The sequence below is a fragment of the Seriola aureovittata genome, chromosome 23, assembly GCF_021018895.1.
Source record: "Seriola aureovittata isolate HTS-2021-v1 ecotype China chromosome 23, ASM2101889v1, whole genome shotgun sequence".
Taxonomy (NCBI): Eukaryota; Metazoa; Chordata; class Actinopteri; order Carangiformes; family Carangidae; genus Seriola; species Seriola aureovittata.
Window position 1 is genome coordinate 16653052 of NC_079386.1, and position 7500 is coordinate 16660551.

Consider the following 7500-nt stretch of genomic DNA (forward strand, 5'->3'; position numbering starts at 1 on the left):
GAACGTCGCCACAGCTCTGCATGTTCTAGTCGAGTCCCACACTGTGTGTCTGTAGCTGACGTACAAGTGTGTGTGTGTGTGTGTGTGTGTGTGTGTCAGCGTATTAGCTGGGGTCCCGGGGTGAGTGCTTAGAGAGTTTTGAACAACCATAATCTCCCTTTCTATAATGTCCCCGGGTCAGGGGCCAGGCCTCTCTCTCCCTCTCTCTCTCTCCTGCTCTCTCTCTCTCTCTCTCTATTCTCCTTGTTTTTTGGCTGAACTATCCGTAGCCCTTTTTCCTTAATCCGTCCTTTTTTTTTTTTTTCAAACCAGCACCCTTCCCATCTCTCCGCCTCCTCCGCCACGCTCTGCGCTCGCTTTCTCTCGCTCCGTTTCTGGCGCCTCCGCCTTTCACACTTTCTCTTTTTCTCGTTCCCTCCGTTTCACTCTTCGTCTCTCTTCCTCCTCTTCTTCCTCTTTCCCTCTTTACTTCCTTCCTCCCCCCCCCCTCCCCCTCCTCCTCCTCCTCTCGCCTTTTACTCTTGTTCCTTCTCTTTCTCCTGCCCTCTCTGTCTCTCTGATGTGGTGGCGTGACCGCAAAGGGACGGGGTCCATTGTCAAGTCGAGGACCTATCGCACCATTCAAACACACAATCTCACACACACACACACACATAAAGACTCACACACTGGTTCCTTGGTATCTCTGGCACTGGCTGAATGATTGACAGCTGAAAAGAAAGAAGGAATTCCCTCACAGCCTTTGACCTCGTTTCCTCTCTCTCGTTCTTCTCGGCTGACGCTGTTGCTGCTTTTTCATTTTTAACCTTTACTTTAGTTCCTCGAGATTCACCTTTTTGACAAACTTTCTTTCTGCACCGTATTTCCCCTCAAAAATAATCGTCCGTCAGTCATTTCAGATTTCGTTTCTTTTTCATCATGCAGATCTTCTTCTATTCAAGTTTTTTTTTTAAATGACCACGACATTCCTAGTTTTGATCATCGCTTCTGTTACTTTTCATGACGTTTGACCCACCTGCTCCGTCACGGACGCCGACACTTCGCGGCGCCCTCAATCACTGCAAGGACCGCGGCTGCACACGCACCAGCCACCACCTGCAATGAGAGAAAATAACCAGTCAGTGATTTGCTCTCCTCTTCCATTTCTTAAGTCTGAATCAATAAATGACTTGATTTAAAAAAAAAAAAAGCCACCAAAGAAAAGATTTGCTCGAGTGTAAACAGAGCTGAAGCGATAGTGACCCACAGACGTATAAAAGAAAAAACAGTGACTCAGTGTAAGACGATCTGCAATGCAGCTTGAAGTCACAGGTAATTTTGAATGTTTAGCTTTTGTTTGATTCCCAATTTTACCTTTTTGAGAAATTTGTACAAGGCTCATGTCGCTTTTCTAAACAGACGTCGATGTAAATCTTTTATCTAGAGAGTCGCCCCGTCTCCGAACCCTCTGCAAAGCATCTGATGTTATCATCAGTGATTGCTTTAAAGCTGTGAAGATAAGACCCAGGTCGGACGAACCTTGTAATTCTCCTTTAATCTGGATGACCTTTACATCACTGCAAATTAATACAAAGCAAGTGGCTTGTTAATTCATTTTTATACTGTAACACAGACGAACTGCTTAAAATCCAAAACAACATCATACAACATCCGGTTGTCGTGCACATGTATTAATGTGTGGATGTACATGCGACAGAATCTGGTGTGTATGACGTTAAATTAAGGTCTAGGTGTCAGCAGTAATTGTAAGTGCGTCCTTCTGAAGACAAAGAACTTCCTGAAGTTTAGCAGCGAACTTCAGCCACACTTCCTGTAAAAATCCTTCTTTAAATTTCACATTTTTCATCCTAATATTATCACCTACTGTATCCTCTGTCTTGTTTTTGCTCTTTAATTACCAAGTAGCAGCAGGACACACACATCTGACCCAGTGAGTTACTTGTCTTTGCTGTGTTCATAGCCGCTGTCATTCATTTCCTGCTTCTGTTTTCCCATCAGCCTTTCTTTCCCACTGAGCATCGCCCTAATATTTCTGTTTTAAAAACTGCTCTATATGTTCACTTTCTCTCCCTCCACACACACACACACACACACTCTCGCTGTCCCCTCGGCTAGCCGGTGTGTGTGTGTGTGTGTGTGTGTGTGTGTGTGTGTGTGTGTGTGTGCCGGTTGAGCCGCGGCATTGATCTGAGTAAACATAATTAGCTGTGTTTTTTTGTCTTGCCCTAATAAAAGAGTCATTTGTTGGACATTTCCACTGCGCTACAAAGAGGACATTTATAAGCCCGGGCCCAGGTTCGCCCCCAGGCCAACCCCAACAGAACAGACGGGGGTATTTTTAGCACGGTCGACGCACTAGCTAGCCCTGCTCGGACAGTGTGTGTGTGTGTGTGTGTGTGTGTGTGTGTGTCTCAGGGGAGTGTGTGTTTGTACAAAAAGAGTGAGACAGGGAGATTGTATAAGATTTTTTGCGATTGTGTTGGTGTGTGTGAGAAATTTTAAGTGTGGGAATGTGTAAGTGAAAGATTGTGTAAGTGAAAGATTGTGTGTGTGTGTTGGTGTGTGTGAGAAAATGTTTGGATGGCGTGTGTGGAAAATCCTCACAGAACCCCCTCCCCCTCCCCCAGCTCTCTCTCTCTCTCTCTCTCTCTCTCTCTCGCCCCTTTATTGAGGTTCTTGTAAAATATCTGATAAATCTCTGTTCAAAAAATATAAAAGGGACTCTGTAGAAGCTGGTTACAAGTACGGCCCTGTCCCGACGGCAGACACACACACACACACACACACACACACACACACACACACACACACCAAGTTAAAAGCACTATACATTAGGGACATTTGTTATTAAACCCTATTCCTCAGTTGTATCTACATAACCTTTAACCCTGAGACAACCTCAGCTCTGCCTTTATTCTAAGCTTACACTTTAACCACAGCTCTGATCCTACAGTAAATCTAAATCTGTGCAGTATTTTACACCTAATAACGCCTCAGGGTCCAGTTTGTAGCTGCGTTCGCTGCTCTCAACCGCCGACGTCACTTTTATCTTTAGCTTAAAAAGAGAACGGGGAGCGACGGACGGAAAGTGGTAGAAAAACCAGTCGGAGCAAAGTCTGTAAGATTTTTTTCCTCGCGACAGAAGACGTCAAAGCAGAATAAAAAGTGAGGAAGCGTGAAGCTGCTAACTTTGTTGAAAGGGGAAGAGATTCAGTGGCAAAAAAAAAATAAAATTTGCATCCGAGGCCGTGAATTCCCCCCGGTTCAGATCTGGCTTGAGGCTTTTGTTGCACGTCAACACCCCGGCGTGTTAAAAAATAAAAAAGTTTAATGGAGAAAAAAGTCCAAGCTGCTGATTCTTCCAGTGAATGTGAAACTGTTTGCATTGTGGATTTGAAAAATGTCATGACGTTGATGTCACTTAACTTTAATGAAACTTCCCAAAGGAACTTTTTATTTTAAACAGAGCAATAATTTTGTTTTTGTTCATAATTTATTCATTCATTATTATATCATTTCACAAATCTAGAAAAAAATTTATTAGGTTTTTGATCACGGTAAATCCAACAAACTTTTTGCAGAACCCAAATGAAAGTCAAGCTAAGTGACATTAGTGTTTTGATTGGCTGTTTTAATGAAAACAACAGGATGAGGCACCGAAAAGTCGCGACGCTTGAACTGCAACGAGAGAAATTCAGCTTCATAACGACGGGAAGAGTTGAACAGCGTCTTTGGGATTCACAGCGAACTGCACCACCTGCACAAAGTTCACATGAGCGAACAGAGTGAGTCCTGCCCTGTGTGCTCCCATTCCTGGCTGCAGTGCAGTGGTGTTCCCCTTCGACACACACACACACACACACACACACACACACACACATCATGTTTTGTGCCTCCACCGCCAGCTTGTACTTCTCTCAGTTGCTAGGTAACATATCCACAAGACAAAAAAAAAAAAAAAGAAGCTTTAAAACTTTATGCCCGCCATCATTAAGAGAAACCTCTTTATGGTTTTCAGCTCACATCAGAGTTTGTTGCCTGTGACCTCGGCGGTAAAATCAGCCGTAATGTTGTGGTAGCAATTTTGGTTTTTGGTTTTTTTTTTTCTTCATGAAACTAACTGTGTTTACAGTGAAGGCTCCTTCGCTTCACTGAGGTTTTGGGGGTGGGGTCGGGCGGCGGGGGTGTGTGTGTGTGTGTGTGTGTTTCAGCCTGCGCAATCAGTGTGAAGCTGTGACGCCTGCGTCTCCGCGGCGACATCCATGACTCCTTGTATGTGTGTGTGTGTGTGTGTGCTGTGATCCCGTATGCGGTTATGTACGTGTTCTCCTGCAAGAGAAGTGTGGCGTCATTACATCACAACTTTTCCATGCTTGCTCTCTGTGTGTGTGTGTGTGTGTGTGTGTGTGTGTGTGTGTGTGTGTGTGTGTGTGAGAGTGTGTGTGTGTTATGCCAGGTTTTGGGGGGGGGGGGGGGGGGTGTACACTTCTCACCTTTTAAGCTAAATGTCATCCAGACCACACCCCTGGCACACACGCACAAACACACACACACACATACACACACTGTATTTTAGTGTAACTTTTTTGTTTTAGGCACAATTTTTTTTCCGTTTTCTTGCAGGGAATATGACAAATGAAAGCCCTCAGTATCCCGCCAAAATTAGTGTGGGTGTGTGTTTGTGTGTGTGTGTGTGTGTGTGTGTGTGTGTGAGAAAGAAAATAGAGAGAAATGGAAAGAGAAAATGTATGAAGAGATACACACATAATGCACATAGCTGCACACACATACACACACACACACACACACACACGAAAGTAAGTACACAATCGACCCAATCTGATGCTGTATCTTGGAGTGTGAAAGGGAGCCTTGTCTGGCTGCCTGAGGAACTCCCTGTTAATGTGTGTGTGTGTGTGTGTGTGTGTGTGTGTGTGTGTGTGTGTGTGTGTGTGTGTGTGTGTGTGTGAGTGCAGGCCTGCCAGGCAGACATACTAAACCACTCTACATCCATGTGGCAGCAAAATGTAGCTTGGAAAACAACCCCACTCTAACACACACACACACACACACACACATTAACACACACACACACCCCGAGGGCTCCAGAGGCCAGCCGGCGACCTGGTGTGTGTGTTAATGTGTGTGTGTGAGTGTGTGCATGCCACAGTAAAAAGAGGAAGTGTACAGGAGCTGTGAAAACAGTTCAGGTCAACAGTTTGTACCCAGACAGACCAACAGAGAGAGAAAAAGAAACTGAAATCAGTGCGAACACTTAAGGCCTCTTTCCAGTAACTAGGCCGAAATATGATGATAGAAAATGTTTCAGCGATCTAACATTATCCCCTGGAAAGGACATCTGCTTTCTAAAGGCGTCACAACATAGACCACAATGCAATGCAGCTATTAGACAGGATGTGATTTGTGCAACATATTTTTTTTTTTTATAGAAACACTCAAAAAGAAAATCTACAGCGCGGATGAAATAATGTCAACACCTCATGAAAAGGTCTTAAGCAGCTTAAGCGCAATTACAAAACACAAGCTAGAGAAGGTGGGGCGCGTCGGGCCCGAATGCTAATTAGCAGCATTTTTCATCTATAAAAGCCGTCTGGCAATCATAGTTTTCAAAGCAACATGAAACAACTAACAGAGCTGCAAAGAGGCCGAGGCATCTGTGCTCAATTTAGGTCAAGTTCACACAGAGAAATGTTAAGATGTGAGGTTTGTCGCAACGGAGGGGAGGAAGAGATGAGCTGCAGCCGCCGGGAACGAGACGAGGAAGCTAGAAAACGAGACTGCAGAGTTTTCAGAGTTTCTTGAACTCTTTTTCAAATAATTTCCCTGAAGGAATTAATCTTTGTGTGAGTAAAGCCTCAAAATCCCAAACATGGCGAACATCATCATCATCAGCGAAGGGGACGGGCTACGATCGGTGGAAACTGACCAACATGGCGACCAAGAACAATGACACACAGCTGCGGATTACGGTCAATGCTAACAATATTTTACATCCAATGTAAAGCTGTGACTCTCTACGAACGCCCATGACAACGACGGTTAATCAAGGGTTAGAGAAAGGTCGTGGTTATGTGGTGAAGGCGCAGAGACTTAAACGTCAGGTCGAGCACAGGGAGAGATCGTGGTTACGGGTCAATTAAAGGTTAATTGCAGGTCAGTGACAGGAAGTCAGACTTGCTACGCTGCCGTTCACCGCCTCGAACCTCCACTCCCTTATTTTCCGCCTCGCCACATAAAGGGAGCACGGCTTCCTGTGATGCACGTTGGAGGCCCCTGCGCATGAAGACCAGTTTTACTTGTCGTTTGTGGATAAAACATCAGCTGTTTACCAGGCGGGCGGAGAGGGGGGGGCAAACAGAAGACTACGAGTCGGCGTACGTCGCCTCTGCAGCTGCGATATGACCATTATTAGACGAAGAAGAAGCAGCTAACTTTCCTGTTATCACTGGGAGAACGACGTGATAATACAAGGAAACACTAAATCCACAGTTTCTGGTTGATATTCCGTCCTCGCAGGGAATGAGTTTAATCAGTTAAATACTTTGTTTGAACACTTCCCTCATTTTAACTGTTCTTGGCGACTGAAGCAACTTTCTTTTTTTATTTGATTTGATTGTGATAAATGTATCAAGGCTTCACTGCAGGACTCAAAATTACACCGTAAACCAGAAACACTGTAAACATAAATTGGTGGAGATGAAGTGTTTCTGCACACACACACACACACACACACACACACACACACACACACGCTCGAACAGAAAGCACCACCGCTGAGAGAGAGAGGTGTGTCTCCAACAGGAAACAAACTACCTGCTAAAATTAGCCGCTGAAAGAACTCCGCATTCACACACACATACTGTACATAACTGAACACACACATAAAATTATGATTCATACACCCTCACACACACACACACACACACACAGTCAGAATAAAAGGAGACAGAAAGAGAAACGTTTGCTCTCTCGTACACGCGAGATCAAGAGACACTGAGAGAAACTTAATCTCTCTCTCTTGTATAAATGTCAAACCAAACTTTTTTTTACAGCACCTCATAGTCCTGCTTCTTTGGCCCGTGTGTTTACATATGTTACCCGTGGGTGAGGATATATATATATATATATATATATATATATGTGTGTGTGTGTGTGTGTGTGTGTGCCTCACAGTCGTACATATCTCTTTCCCCAGGAGTAAACTGGGGTCAAACCAGTTAGTGTTGTCACGGCAATTTGCAGTTTAGGCCTCTGCGTGTTTGTTTGCTTTGCACATTTTTTTGGGGGGTGAAGTTTATGAATTTGTGTGTGTGTGTGTGTGTGTGTGTGTGTGTGTGTGAACATGCATGACCACATTTATGCAACTGAGTGTCTTTATGCGTACATGCATGTGTGCTTTTACTGTATGTGTGTGTGTTTGGTTGTGAATGATGCGTTTGTCTGCGAGACTTGGTGTGTATTCACTATGTGTGTGTGTGT

The 7500-nt window shown here is 44.4% G+C and overlaps 1 protein-coding gene and 1 long non-coding RNA gene across 2 annotated transcripts in view; one reads left to right on the forward strand and one right to left on the reverse strand.

Annotated features, from left to right (window-relative positions):
- The window catches only part of LOC130164487 (uncharacterized), a 44661-nt gene extending 43368 nt beyond the window's left edge, over window positions 1–1293 (reverse strand). Inside the window, exon 1 of the long non-coding RNA XR_008826617.1 lies at window positions 1016–1293. This is a non-coding gene — a long non-coding RNA (uncharacterized LOC130164487). The remainder of the gene's footprint in view (window positions 1–1015) is intronic.
- LOC130164486 (cytochrome P450 26B1) overlaps window positions 1–7500 on the forward strand; it is a 34999-nt gene that overhangs the window by 9004 nt on the left and 18495 nt on the right. The gene's annotated exons all lie outside the window — the stretch shown is intronic.